Source organism: Bubalus kerabau, chromosome 3 (genome assembly GCF_029407905.1).
Source record: "Bubalus kerabau isolate K-KA32 ecotype Philippines breed swamp buffalo chromosome 3, PCC_UOA_SB_1v2, whole genome shotgun sequence".
Lineage (NCBI taxonomy): Eukaryota > Metazoa > Chordata > Mammalia > Artiodactyla > Bovidae > Bubalus > Bubalus kerabau.
In genome coordinates, this window is record NC_073626.1 from 82671706 (window position 1) to 82686376 (window position 14671).

General features: G+C 37.6%; 1 protein-coding gene across 1 annotated transcript in view; it reads right to left on the reverse strand.

The window, feature by feature from the left end:
* XIRP2 (xin actin binding repeat containing 2) overlaps nucleotides 1-11824 on the reverse strand; it is a 74001-nt gene extending 62177 nt beyond the window's left edge. The window contains exon 1 of the mRNA XM_055572368.1: nucleotides 11649-11824. The gene's annotated coding sequence lies outside the window, so the exon portion shown is untranslated. The remainder of the gene's footprint in view (nucleotides 1-11648) is intronic.
* Between the last annotated feature and the right edge of the window lie 2847 nt (nucleotides 11825-14671).

A 14671-nucleotide genomic window follows, 5' to 3' on the forward strand; every position in this document is an offset into this window, starting at 1 on the left:
ACTAGAAAAATTCTACCTAAAGAAACAAACACATTCCAAACAATGTGATCTGTAATCATTTAAATGTTTCCTGGGTAGGAAAATAAAATTGTGAATGTTAAGCAGAAATAATAAGAATCCATCCAGTCTATGGGGTTGCAAAGAGTCGGACACAACTGAGCGACTAAGCACAGCTCTTACCAAAGTTCTAGGTTCTCCTAATATGCGATAAAATGAAAGGTAATCAGCACTTGTCAAACGTTTGTACTGGCATGACTCCTTTCTGATTATTGTCCCCATAATTGCAAAGGACACTTGATAATACTGTATACATTTTGAACAGTCTTTTAATTTAGAACAAGGATGTTTATAAATTAAAACTATAATAATTTAAATTACGTCAAAACTGAATCAGCCAGGTGCTGGGTTACTGTCTCTGTCACCATTAACATGCCCTAAATACCCTTTGCATATCAACGCAGCCTGTAATTTCAAAAGAAAGAGATGATGTCAGTTTCCTAATGATATCCTGGTCCTAGAACAGTCCAAAGAGTGGAAGTAATTTAATAGTCTTCCCTGCTTAAGATACACATGGGACACATAGTCAGTCAGTCTCATCATCCCTTAATTTATTTATAGCTACTATCCTTGAAAATTTGGCATTGGCATTTGTTTCTTTTCTCTCAGATTCAAAACCTAATCCTATCAGGCCCCATAAGTGGTGGAACTCAGTTTATGCTGCCTATTTCACTCCTGTTTTTAAAGGGCGAAATGTAAAAATCAGTCTCTAAATGTTATTCGGATTGAAACTTGCTCTTGTCTATGCACGATGAGACAGTAACATCTGTGAACAATGAATTTAATTAAAGCTTGCAAACAAAAGTTTTGATAGACCACTCAGGTGTGGTGGTAGGTAAGGGGAGGAAAGTTGTTGGGGGGTGGGTGGGAAAGAAATGTAAAAAGGAATTAAAATTATATATTGTGCTTCTTTGTAAGATTCCACATGAAGCTAGGCTTTCACAGCTTTCAAACAGAATCACTTTCCAAGACCTACTCCCATTAGGCACCAAAAAACCTTAGGCAGCTGGACAAATCACTTCAACTTAGTGTAACCTTCCACTGTTTTAAGACAACTTACCTGAAAAGGAACTCAGACTATAAAGTTAAGTATCTCCTTGTTTATTTTTAAAGATTATTTAAAAATCTAGACACTTAACTACAGCTACAGATGGGAACTAACAATCACTAGCCAGGGACTCAGCATCAGTCTCCATCTCTTAAGTCTTCTAGTAGCATACATCACCATGCTTACCATTATTTCAGTCAAAGAATCTCTCAGTCTAATCAGTTTACAAAGTGGTCACACCCACAATGTGAATGTGAAAGTCTAGTTATCAAACAGTGGCCAGAAATGATCCCCATGGGCCTTTATATGGGGATAGGAGAAATACAATCCATTTGTAAGAATGGTATTCTTGTGCTTTTCCTAACAATGAGTGCCAAAGCCTCTCCTAAAATTTTTTTTTGTTTTTGGAAGAACCGGTTATATGCAATTTTTATTATTACCAGGAACTAAAATTCCTAGATTGCCAAGAAGCAAATTGACAGTTGAGATGAATATGGCCAGCTTCATAGGTATTTAACATATAACATTATAACTTGCCCAGTAAGCATTTATTGAATGAGTTTGCCTTGCAACAATACTGCAAAATTCAATGCACATCTTTTTAGGGTTCCTGTTGACATATTTTAATTTTTCTCTTGTAGTTCTTTTTAAAGAGTAGAAAACAAGTTCCAAATTCTGTAACAGAAGTTATTTAAGCAGAGCAGTGATGTGAAATTTGGGATTAGAGCTTCCAGGAGGGAGGAGAAATAAACTTCTTGCCTGTGAACCTGTGAGTCTCCCACAATGAAATCCAGCTCATCCCAAAATGCTCAGCAAGACACCACATGAGCAGGTGAAAATTAAAACTGCATAAAATCGTGTGTTCGGAAAATGAAACAAGTCAACTTTGGGCTTTTTGCCCAGTTTCATTTCTGTCAGAAATTCTCTTGTTATTACCTATCTGCAGAAAGAAATTAGAAAAGTGTTATAGCTAAAAAATTTCAGATACATTCATATCTCCATCACAGTTTGGTCCAGAAGAAAATAGCTAGCTTCCTTATTCCAGTGGGTAAGTACAAGACTACAGATAGAACATGCAAGTACTAATACACACACATACACACACACACACACACACACACACACACACACACACACTTTTCTTTGGGGGACTATTTAATCACAAGTAGTATCCTGTTTGCTTTATGAGATCGAGGAGGAAGACCTCCCGAGGTTTTCAGACTGTCCCAGTGCAGCTCTGAGTTGGAAGCCTGCCAAGGAAAACATATGGGGCAGAAATCCCCAGGCCCCATTCACCAGCCATACAGGACCTGAGGAAAACATCATGAAACTCTCTGAGCCTAACATTTGCTATTACATGAAGTATCTAAGGAGAAGGAATTTAAAATGTTGATGCTTTGCAGCACTCTCAGCAGTGTGCTTTATAAAATCTTAAAACTGAGTGTGGAGTTGGTGAGTAGCTTAGACCAGACAGAAGTAATACTCATCTATCGTGACCAGTCTCCTGAAACACACACACACACACACACACACACAATTCTTGACACTCAAGCATGTACATTTTTCAGGGTTCCATCCCCAGTCTTGTGTTTTTGTCTTACCACACACATTCTATTAGCTCTCAGTTTCATCCATATTATATCAATGTATATCTCTAGTAACTATTTAAGACTTAATCTTAACCTTGACATACTTTTGAAAATTCAATGTGACTTTTAAAAAGAATATTACTCGCAAACTTCTTTTCATTTTCAAATTTTCCAGTTGTATATTACAATGGAGAACATCTGGGATTGTCAGGAATAATGGTGAATGTGACATGCAGTCAATTAAAAGTGAATAAAATGATTGTTGGGTATTAGTATATATGCAAAACCATAAACCTTTAAATAAATAAATAAATATATATATATATACACACACACATACACACACACACACACACAACCTGGGAATGGGGGCAAATATATCAGATGATGAGGAAAATGTTGAACTGGCTTCTGATAAGGTATATTTAGCTCAATAATGTGGGGACAAATGAAATGGGAGATCAATGGAACCTCTAATCTTGCAGCTGACAATGGGCCCAGGCTGAGTGGGCATTGGGTCTGGCATGGGTCCTTTAAGCTTTAGCCCCATGCCTGAAGCCTAGAGTCAGGAGTGCTTAACGCCAGGCCACCAAAACTCCTGAACTGTTCTTGGCCTCGGTTGAAATGTGTGCCCTAATCCATCCTAGGTTCCATCCTGTCTTGTTCTTAGTTTTCCTTATTTCTGACCTTGTGATTTATTTTTCTGTTTATAGCTTAGCTTCATCCATCAAACCTGATACATTGTACCATTTCACTGGCTCATAAACTTTTGCTTTCTCTTCCATTACTGGATTCCTCTTGGCCTTTTCTGCTTTAGATTCTCCTGATGAACAGGTGCCCAGAGCTGCATCTTTCAATGCTTTCCTCCCAAGTAAGAGTTCTCCCTCCATCTTTACTCAGACACTGAGTGGATTCAAAATACAGAGAGATGAGGCAAAAGAGCAGAGGGGCTGATGGGCAGGATGTGTTGAGGATGGGAACACTATGCTGTGGGTCAAGAAGGTTAGTTGCAGCTAAAAGAAAAAAGACTGTGATCTAAGAGTATTTTGAGAGTTAAGAACTAAGTCAAAGTAATGAAGAGGTCCCATGTGTGGCTATGAGCAGCTCCATCAGAAAGGAGACAGACTCATTATGGCTGAAGTGGTTCAAGAGTTCAGTTTCTTGAAGTAATATGATATTGATATCACTGAAGATAACCAAAAAGTTATTAGTTTCAAGTGTTGGAATGATTATAATAGAAAAATGATATTTAATAGCTTTCTACAACTCCAAAGAGGACAGAAATTTAATTTGAGCTCAAGAGTGCACCCTTGAAAAGAAAGGGTGCCTTGAACAAGAGAACAACCTATTAAATAGGGTAAATAATTTTCTCTCTTAAAAATGTTTTTATTTAGTATGGTGTTATTTTGAATTTTCAGTATCTAGGATAACTTGGTACTTTAAATTCTTAAGTTGTTCTCTGGGAAACACATAAATGTTATTATATTAACCCCATATATTAGACAGTAATAATAATGATAATAATAATAGCAAAAACTTATGTAACACTGTATACCAGGCACTGTTGTTTTAGTCATTTTACAAATATGAATTTATTTAATCCTCAAAACAGTAATCTGTGAGATAGATTCTATTAGTATCTCCATTTTCAGATGAGGAAATAGGCACAGAGATGGATTAAGTAATTTGCCCAGGATCAACCAGTTGGTTAGGTTTAAGAGCCAGAATTCAAACCCATACTGTCTTGTTTCAAAGTCTGTGCTCAACTAGTCAGAGTTTACGTGACACAGCATTTTCTGGTTTCCTAGTAAAGTGTTTGGAGAAGGCAATGGCACCCCACTCCAGTACTCTTGCCTGGAAAATCCCATGGATGGAGGAGCCTGGTGGGCTGCACTCCATGGGGTCGCGAAGAGTCGGACATGACTCAGCGACTTCACTTTCATTTTTCACTTTCATGCATTGGAGAAGGAAATGGCAACCCACTCCAGTGTCTTGCCTGGAGAATCCCGGGGATGGGGGAGCCTGGTGGGCTGCCGTCTATGGGGTCGCACAGAGCTGGACATGACTGAAGTAACTTAGCAGCAGCAGTAAAGTGTTATGTGGGTTTCCTTTGAGATCTCTTCTGGCTCTAGAAGGTGATGTTCTTGTGATTTTTGGTAAACTGAGGACACTCCATAAATCTTAAGGATAGTGATAGTGCTAAGGTTAAGTAATATATTCCACAGGTCTTTAAGAGAAATGAAGCAAAAAAGAAGGAAGGAGAAAGGGAGAGAGAGAGAGAGAGAACAATGCATATCATTTCTGAAATCTTTCTAATATTGAAAAATTTTCAAAAAATTTTCTAATTTCAAAATATAAAGATGATTATCAACAACGAAATTTTATATATCAACTCCTAGAACTCCTTTTATACAGCTATCTATGGGAGAATAATCTTATAGAAAATGTTTATTATTGTTATAGTTTTTGTAAAAATATAGCTTTGTACTTTATCAGTACAAATGTTTACAAAACGGAAGTTTTTAAAGCAATGTTACACAAAAGGTAAAGTGTCACTATAGATGATATTGTGGTTATTGGTTATTGTTCAAAGACTACTCATTTTTTTTTTTGAACATCTAAATGGACTTTGAGAACATAAAATAAAGGGAAAACAATATGGAGACATAGGTAACACAGTGCCTTGTGTATAATGATGTATACATATACATGTGCTCAGTTGCTCGGTCGTGTCTGACTCTTTGCAACCTCATGGGCTATAGCCCACCAGGCTTCTCTGTCCATGGGCCTTTCCAGGCAAGAATTCTGGAGTGGGTTGCCATTTCCTCACCCAGGGGATATTCATGACTCAGGGATCAAACTCACACCAGCAGGTGGGTTCTTTACCACTAAGGCACTGGGGAGGACCATACAGATACATACACATATATATATATATAAACATATATACACATAGGTGTATATACATGATCATAATGGAACACAAATTAAAAGAGATGGTAACCGTATAACAAAATGACATAGTAGAGAAGCTGGGATCAGTTGGGTTGAAATGATGAATTAAAAGAAAAGCAGTGAAAATTGAAATTTGAGGTAATTTGTTGCTTCTAGTTAAAGGGTGGACTATTAGAAACTTGGAGAAGGAAATGGCAACCCACTCCAGTACTCTTGCCTGGAGAATCCTGTGGATGGAGGACCCTGGTGGGCTGCCGTCTATGGGGTTGCACAGAGTTGGACACGACTGAAGCGACTTACCATGCATGCATAGCATTAGAAACTATAAATTGTAGTTTTGAGCCAACAATTGAAATAACTGAACTAGATCTTTACAGGAAAAAAAAAAAGATTGCAAATTAAATACAAACACATGGCTTCCTTTCAAATTTCATTTCTCTGATACTTTATAGAATTAAACTTGTGATTGTTGCCCAACTCTGGATGACAAAAGGATGATGAATCCTGAAATTATTCCCATTCCAGAATGAGTCAGTGACTGAAGCACACATGCATAATACAGTTATATTCCTCAAAATAAATACTTTTGAGTCCTCTGAGATCCAGAGGGCTAGTACAGTTTCCACTGAAGAAGTCAGGGCTGTAAAACAAGGTTCTGTTCTTACTCTGAGCACTCTGGGTGGCACAGAGGACAGAGGGAGTGACCAAGCGGCTGATCGCCACCCACTGCTCTTCCTTTGGCACCTCTAAATAATGTGAATGAACTCATTTTATTTTTGTCTCTTTCCAGGATTTTCCAACTTGATAATAAGACGCTTGTGTTGACAATAAAAAACTCTAACTTATATGACAAATAAATTAAAAGCTGATCCTTAGCTTTACAAAAATATTTCTCCCTGTTTTGCTGGAACACTTATTTACTGTAGTTACTTCTGAAGTCTAATTACTTGACAAAAGGGCTTAGTGGTTAGATAAGATAAAGCTGAATTCTTGTTATGACTGTATGGACTGAAAACAGTCAACAACAACAGAGATAGTGATAAATCACCTGTGGATTTTAATGCAATCCAGTGCAGTCCATGGGGTTGCTAGAGTCGTACACGACTGAGCGACTTCACTTTCAGTTTTCACTTTCATGCAGTGGGGAAATGTGACTCTGCTGCTGCTGCTGCTAAGTCACTTCAGTCGTGTCCGACTCTGTGCGACTCCATAGACGGCAGCCCATCAGGCTCCCCCATCCCTGGGATTCTCCAGGCAAGAACACTGGAGTGGGTTAGTGCCATTTCCGTCTCCAATGCATGAAAGTGAAAACTGAAAGTGAAGTTGCTCAGTCGTGTCCGACTCCTAGTGACCCCATGGACTGCAGCCTACCAGGCTCCTCCATCCATGGGATTTGCCAGGCAAGAGTACTGGAGTGGGGTGCCATTGCCTTCTCCAAATGTGACTGTACTCATCAAAATTTCATATATATAGCTTTTATATGAAATTTTGATGAGTAGAGTCACATTTGGAGAAGGCAATGGCACCCCACTCCAGTAAAATAAAATAAAATTAAAAAAAATAATAAATAAAAAAAATAAAAACACCAAAAAAAAAAATTTCATATATATAGCTTTTAAAAAAAACCCCACCACTTAATAAAGTGAGATCTGCCTACACCTTACTTCAGTGGAATTAACTTCTTATGAATTAAGTAAGAAAATAAAGTAATTATCTGAACATTATTTTATATTTATAGCTCCTGTTTGTGAAAGTTTACATGAAAAGAATTGACATGTTTTGAAACCATTTATAACACTAGACTTGGCTTTTAAAATTAACAGTGATGTGATTTTTTTTTTTTCTTTTAGCTTTTCTATGTTGCTGACTACCAAGTAGATACACTTAGAAACACATACGCTGATATATTCAGATTTGGGGGGAATTGGGTCTTTGACAAACAAAAATTTCCTAAAATAAATTATTTTAGTATTATATTCATTTTAAGTCATATGTATGCCTGGAGCAATTTGGCAATTATTTATTTTTGAACAGCCAGACATATCTAAAGTGTTCAGCTCATCAGGCAACAGGATATATCCTGCATGCAATTAGAAAAATGCAGAAGACACAAACCTACTTGAAGGTCTGCCAAAAAGAACAGTGAAAAATGATGTGTCCAATGACGAAGTGATGGTGGAGGGCGGGGGACATGGGGCGGAAGTGCTGGGGAAGAGGGGAAGAGTTCATCTAGCACAGATGACAAGCAAACTTAGATGATTAGTAAAGTTAAAAAATAAACCAAGGACCATTTATTAAGTTGTCAATAAATATGTGGATCAGGTCTCCTTTTCCATAATTTACCCTAAATTTGAGAGAAACATGAAATGAAAAATGAAAAGAAAAATAATAACCTGGGACAAAAAGACTTTATCATGTACTTTGAAATGTATTCCAAGTCGTGGGGGTGGAGTGATGGTTGCACGAAGCTTTGCAGAATAAAATACAGTCAAGAGAGTAGGTTTCTACTTCTCTCTGCCTAAATCTTGTAAGTTACTAATTAATGTTCTGTGCCTCAGTTTTCTTATCTAGAACTTAAAAGTGTTAAGTCAAATGAGTCAGTGGGGTTCTTTGTGTTATCTATGTGACAAATTCCTTTTATCCTTTGTGACATTTTAAGAAGTACAGCCACTCTACCAGGAATTTGGATTACCTATTGCACTGCTCACCACCAGATTATTTTTACGCCATCATTTAGGCCCATGGAGTCCCAGGAGTCATTAAATATAGCCATGCCGTCATTTGTTATATCCAACTGACACAAATAACGCATTGAATTTGCTGACTTTCAACTCTTTTAAGAAAGCAAAATCTTTGTTCTTTACATTGACTGTCTGATTGTCACTGTTCTTTGTGCTTTTCTTGACTATAATGTACAAATAGAAAAATACTCAGGTTAGTTAAATTTGCAAAAGAAAGATTTCAGTGATTAGGAAAATAAATACTATGAATATTTCACTCTGGAATTCATAGGTAGCACTTCACAGAGGAGTAATATTGTGGGACATATGTGAAAAAAAAAAAAAAAATTTGGCCTGATTCCCTGATTCCTGGCATAGTGCTCCTAAAACTCTTGGAATTTGATGGTGTCTTTGGTATGCGAGCTAATGAGGTAACTCCTGGCTTCATGTTGGTTGTGGGGGGGAAATATAGATAGTTTCAGGACAGGGTTTGCCTTCAGAAAAACCAACTGAGTAATTAGAGAGTTGGAATATTCAGCTCTACTTTCTACTTTAAGAAAGGGGGAGAGGGATTAGGCATTGAATCCTATTACCAATGGCCATGATTCAGCCAATTTCCCCATATAATGAAATCTCAATTCTAAACAACAGCATTTAGTGAGCTGGTGGACACGTTGATTGATGGTCAGCCCAGAGAGGGCATGGAAGTTCTGTGCACCATCGCCACACAAACACATTACTCTATGAATCTCTTCCATTTGACTGTTCTTGAGTTGTAACCCAAGTTAGAGGCTAAAGTGGGGTCAACCTGTGGGTTCTGCTCTAACTCTGGAAGTTAGTATGAGTATTGAATCGTTGTACACCCAGTTGCTATCAGAGAATTGGAGAACTGGTTGGTGTTAGAAAATATCAGTCATTTGGTATCAGGGAAGAAAACCAACAATATCATATCTTACACAGTCACATGAAGACCATTTACCTAGGGGAATTCCCTGGTGGTCCAGGGCAGGGGGTGTGGGTTTAACACCTGGTCGGGAGTTAAAATCCTACATGTCTCACAGCCAAAAAAACACAAAACATAAAACAGAAGCAATATTGTAACAAATTCAATAAAGACTTAAAAAAATGGCCCACATTTAAAAAAAACTTAAAAAAAAGATTGAATAAATCAGTGTTCTCAAAGAGCTATTCCTGAATCAGAAAAGTCTGAAGTTAACCACACTCTGCAAAGGATGAAACTGTAATTTGAATGAGCAAGTGGTTGTTTCAGAAACAGGAAAAAACAAATTACAATTTAATTAAATTTCAAAGTGTAACTTGAATGCTTTTAAAGAGGAGGTGGAAAACAAAAAGGACAACGTATTGTCAATTAAGTACTGTTCCCCACAGATTGTTCAATCAGCAGTCTTGAAATTATACTGCCAGGCACTTATTAAGTTGCTGCCCTGGTCTATAAATTACTGAATTTAGACATGACTTTGAGCTAACAAATAAGTGTTACAAAATGGTCTCTTACTGCCCAGCGTTGTATATGTACATGAGGAAGAAAGAGAGGAGAGAGATGGAGAGAAAGTGAGAGAAGAACCAAGTATCAATTCCCTGTTCCAAGGTTATCACAGGATTCCAACCCCAAATTGTCTCATCGTAAGTAATAGTCTACCAGAAAAATAAAAAAGAATACTAATGTGCAGAAGCTTTTCAATTGTGGTAAATGTGAGAGGCAAAATGCTTGACTAGCAGACAGCTATCCATGGTAAACAACAATAAATTATATATGAACTTTGTGGTCTTTTTACCCAAAAGTCAACTTGAAGAAAGAGATCCAACACTCTCTCCCTCTGTAATCACTGAAGACTTGAGGCTCACCTGACATTTTCTAAAGTGATGCTCTCTGTGATCATTAAACAGTGCCTCTTTTTATTTTTCAGGTGGTTGCAGGCAGTTGTATCAAAGATGCCCCAGTACTTCATGCAGAAACATTCATGCCAAACTCCAGACTACATTTTCCCCAAACAGCTGGCACTTTGCCATATTGTAGACATTTGAAATGCTGACTGACTTTAAAAAAAAGGTCTAGTTGTTTGTTTATATATTAACAGTTAAAAAGTCAAAGATTAGGCAGAGAAGTAGAGAAATACTTAAGCATAGAATTCAAGACCTTCCCATTTTTGATCCGGTATTTTTGCCTAAAACTCAATGGTAATAGATTCTAAAACTCAAAATAGGTGCTCTTTCATATTAAAATTCATGGCTCTGAAGGTAGCTGAGGTAAATATTTTACTCGTCCTTTGGCACTCTGTACATAAAATTTTAAAATAATTCAAACCAACACCAACATGTCAGTGAGCAAATAGAGCTTTGATAAAAATAAAATATCTTTCAGTTCAGCACCAGCTGGCTAAATTTAAACCCTGTATTATGTAATCTTAAAGTGTCCTTGCTTTTAGTTGGTGTCTTAATTTAAGAGAATCTGTTATAATGTCTCTTCCAAATCACTTTAGTTTCTAACATTCTAAACATTTAAGGCACAACAGGACCAAATTAAGGTGTTCACAGGCAACTGGAGACAGAAAAAATTCATTTGAAACAGTATATAGGGCATGCTACTTTTAAAGTAAAATCTGTCTTCTCTCTTTAAGTTTGTAGTTACTATAATTAGGGCTGGCAGATCTGACTGGCTGTGCTTTTCTTAATTCTGGAAAACATGTAAGAACCTGATTCTTTAATCCTTACTCCAGTAATACTCCCAGAGGAGATGAGACTGTGGCTGGGGCAAGAAGTACAAAATCAAACTAAGGCTGGATAAAGAATACATTTCATACATTTCCCTGAGTAAGCTGCAACAGTTGAGAATATTTTAAGTTCTCTTTTTCCCTCAGCAAATTTTAAGAAATATAGTTTAGAGTTTTAAACATATTCATTGTATAGATTATCAATTTATGCTCATAAAAGATGAACTAATTTTTTCAGTTTTCTCTTTTAGCTATAACCTGAAGTATAACTTCCACTCATGTCTATTTATCAAATTTGGCTTATTATTCTTTAATACTAAAAATAAAAAAGGACTAACTATTGATCTGTAAAGAGATTAATAGATGAAGCCCTAAATTTAATAATCTGAAGTAATGCTAAATATTGTCATAAAAACAAAATCTGACTGAATATTTCCTCTGCTAACAAGTACAGTTTGACCTGTGGTCTTCATTGATCTTAAGCAATCAGTAAGAATATATTACAGCTATGGAAGTAGACATTTATCAATGGCAACATAACACATACCTTCTGCAATATTTAGACTTAACCCCAAGTTCGTGGAAATATCATATATCTTTACAGTTCTTCACAGGCTAGTTTCCTCCTTTGTACAGCAAATTTCCCAGTCCCCTGAAAGCAATCGGTGGAGTGGAGGCCAGCTCCACTGAAGGGTCTATCAAGCAAGTAGATGGGACGGCTGAATTTATTTTAGCCCTGCGTCTAAAGGATGTAACTTAGCACCTATTTTTAGGAACTGAGCTCTGTATAGGTGGAGCCTGAGTCAACTACTCTTTTCAGAAGTGTGTCTCTGAGGGCACTCTGCCTCGTAGTTCCTCAGTAATGTATGCATGGTATTAACACATGTGCAGTCAATCAAACCTCCTTCTGCAGCCAGGACCATCAAGCCAACTCTCCACTTGGCGAACAAAGTCTAAAAAATAACCAGCACCAATGAGGGAAAGGACTGACAGTCTTTGAATTAGTTTCATTTGTTTTAATAATTTCAACCTTTTAAGAGTCAAGAATCTGAAAATAAAGCATAGAGGAAATGTTCCAATTTATTATGATGGAATTTGGGATTTCAGGAAGCAGAAACACCATTTTTATTTACGAACAGCTCTTAGGTATTGAAAATATTGGATTGCTTTTTGCGGCTTCACATACAAACAAAACACCGCTGTGGTATATTTGTAAGTAAGAAAGTGCTCTCTTGTTAAAAGAAAGTGAGAGAGGAAGGGGTGATAAGGCATTCTAGAGAGAAGAAAGCGCACTTGGCAGATGGAAGAGCAGGCCAGGAAAGGAGTCACCTCACATGCTCCTGAGAGAATCATATTAGGTGGCCTTGGCTGCCACTCTCCTTACTCAGCACAACCTGGAGACCTGACCCGGAAGGAAGTAGGAGAACTTGCCTAGAATTGCAATTTAGCTCCATAAAGCCAACATCTAATACCTTCTAAGTAAACATAAAAGAGGCAGCATCCTTATCTTTCCTCTCTTCTATTATTTGCCTCTGATAGGCTTACTGTGTACACTAATGGCCTCACAGGAAGCCCAAATAAAGAGAAAAATCACCCTTAAAGAAATCACTTGACTCACATATTGTTTATTTCATACAAATGCTTACAACTAAGCCATTCATATTGTTTACTAATAAAGACTAGTATATACATTACATTTTTCCATATACAATATTCCATATACATGTACTTTCTAATAAAAATAGGTCAAGGAGTGATATTCCAACTGATTAACTTTAGGAAAAAGCTTCTGAAACAGTGTTCTTGTACACCCAACAGATTTTTCAGGGCCAGGAGCCAGTACAATCTAATTAGTTTAGAGTAGTGCTGTGCAGTGTGGGAGCTACTAGACACGTGATCAATCATTCAAAGTTTCAGTTTCAGTTTTGTCACTCAGTCATGTCTGACTCTTTGCGACCCCATGGGCTGCAGCAATGCCAGGCCTCCCTGTCCATCACCAACTCCCGGAGTCTACCCAAACTCATGTCCATTGAGTCAGTGATACCATCCAACCATCTCATCCTTTGTCATCCCCTTCTCTGCCTGCCCTCAATCTTTCCCAACATCAGGGTCTTTTAAAATGAGTCAGTTTTTCACAGCAGGTGGCCAAAGTACTGGAGTTTCAGCTTCAACATCAGTCCTTCCAATGAACACCCAGGACTGAACTCCTTTAGGATAGACTGGTTGGATCTCCTTGCAGTCCAAGGGAATCTCAAGGGTCTTCTCCAACACCACAGTTCAAAAGCATCAATTCTTTGGTGCTCAGCTTTCTTCACAGTCCAACTCTCATATCCATACACGATTATTGGAAAAACCATAGCCTTGACTAGACAGACCTTTGTTGACAAAGTAATGTCTCTGCTTTTTAATATGTTGTCTAGGTTGGTCATAAGTTTTCTTCCAAAGAGTAAGTGTCTTTTAATTTCATGGCTGCAGTCACCATCTGCAGTGATTTTGGAGCCCCAAAAATAAAGTCTGACACTGTTTCCACTGTTTCCCCATCTATTAGCCATCAAGTGATGGGACCAGATGCCATGATCTTAGTTTTCTGAATGCTGGGTTTTAAATCAAGTTTTTCACTCTCCTCTTTCACTTTCATCAAAAGGCTCTTTAGTTCTTCTTCACTTTCTGCCATAAGGGTGGTGTCATCTGCGTATCTGAGTTTATTGATTTTCTCCTGGCAATCTTGATTCCAGCTTGTGCTTCATCCAGCCCTGCGTTTCTCATGATGTACTCTGCAGATAAGTTAAATAAGCAGGGTGACAATATACAGCCTTGACGGACTCCTTTTCCTATTTGGAACCAGTCTGTTGTTCCATGTCCACTTCTAATTGTTGCTTCCTTACTGCATACAGATTTCTCAAGAGGCAGGTCATGTGGTCTGGTATTCCCATCTCTTTCAGAATTTTCCACAGTTTTTTGTGGTCCACACAGTCAGAGGCTTTGGCATAGTCAATAAAGCAGAAAGAGATGTTTATCTGGAACTCTCTTGCTTTTTCGATGATCCAGTGGATGTTGGCAATTTGATCTCTGGTTCCTCTGCCTTTTCTAAAACCAGCTTGAACATCAGGAAGTTCACGGTTCACATATTGCTGAAGCCTGGCTTGGAGAATTTTGAGCATTACTTTGCTAGCGTGTGAGATGAGTGCAATTGTGCAGTAGTTGAGCATTCTTTCATGTTGCCTTTCTTTGGGATTAGAAAGACAACTGACCTTTTCCAGTTCCATGGCCACTGCTGCGTTTTCCAAATTTGCTGGCAAAAGTTTACTTGATTAAAATGAAATAAAATTGAAAGCTCGTTTCATCAATTGCACTAGGCACATTTCAATACTTAATTTCTACATGTGGCTGGTGACTATGTATTAGACATTGCAGTGATAGCATATTCCTATTATTGCAGACAATTCTATGCTGATTTAGAGCACAGGATTTTAACATAGCTTTGATGCCAACTAAACTCTGTGATCTGACAAATTTCATACATTGTTTATGTTTCACTTTACTTCTCTATAACTAAATGGGACTCAGTTT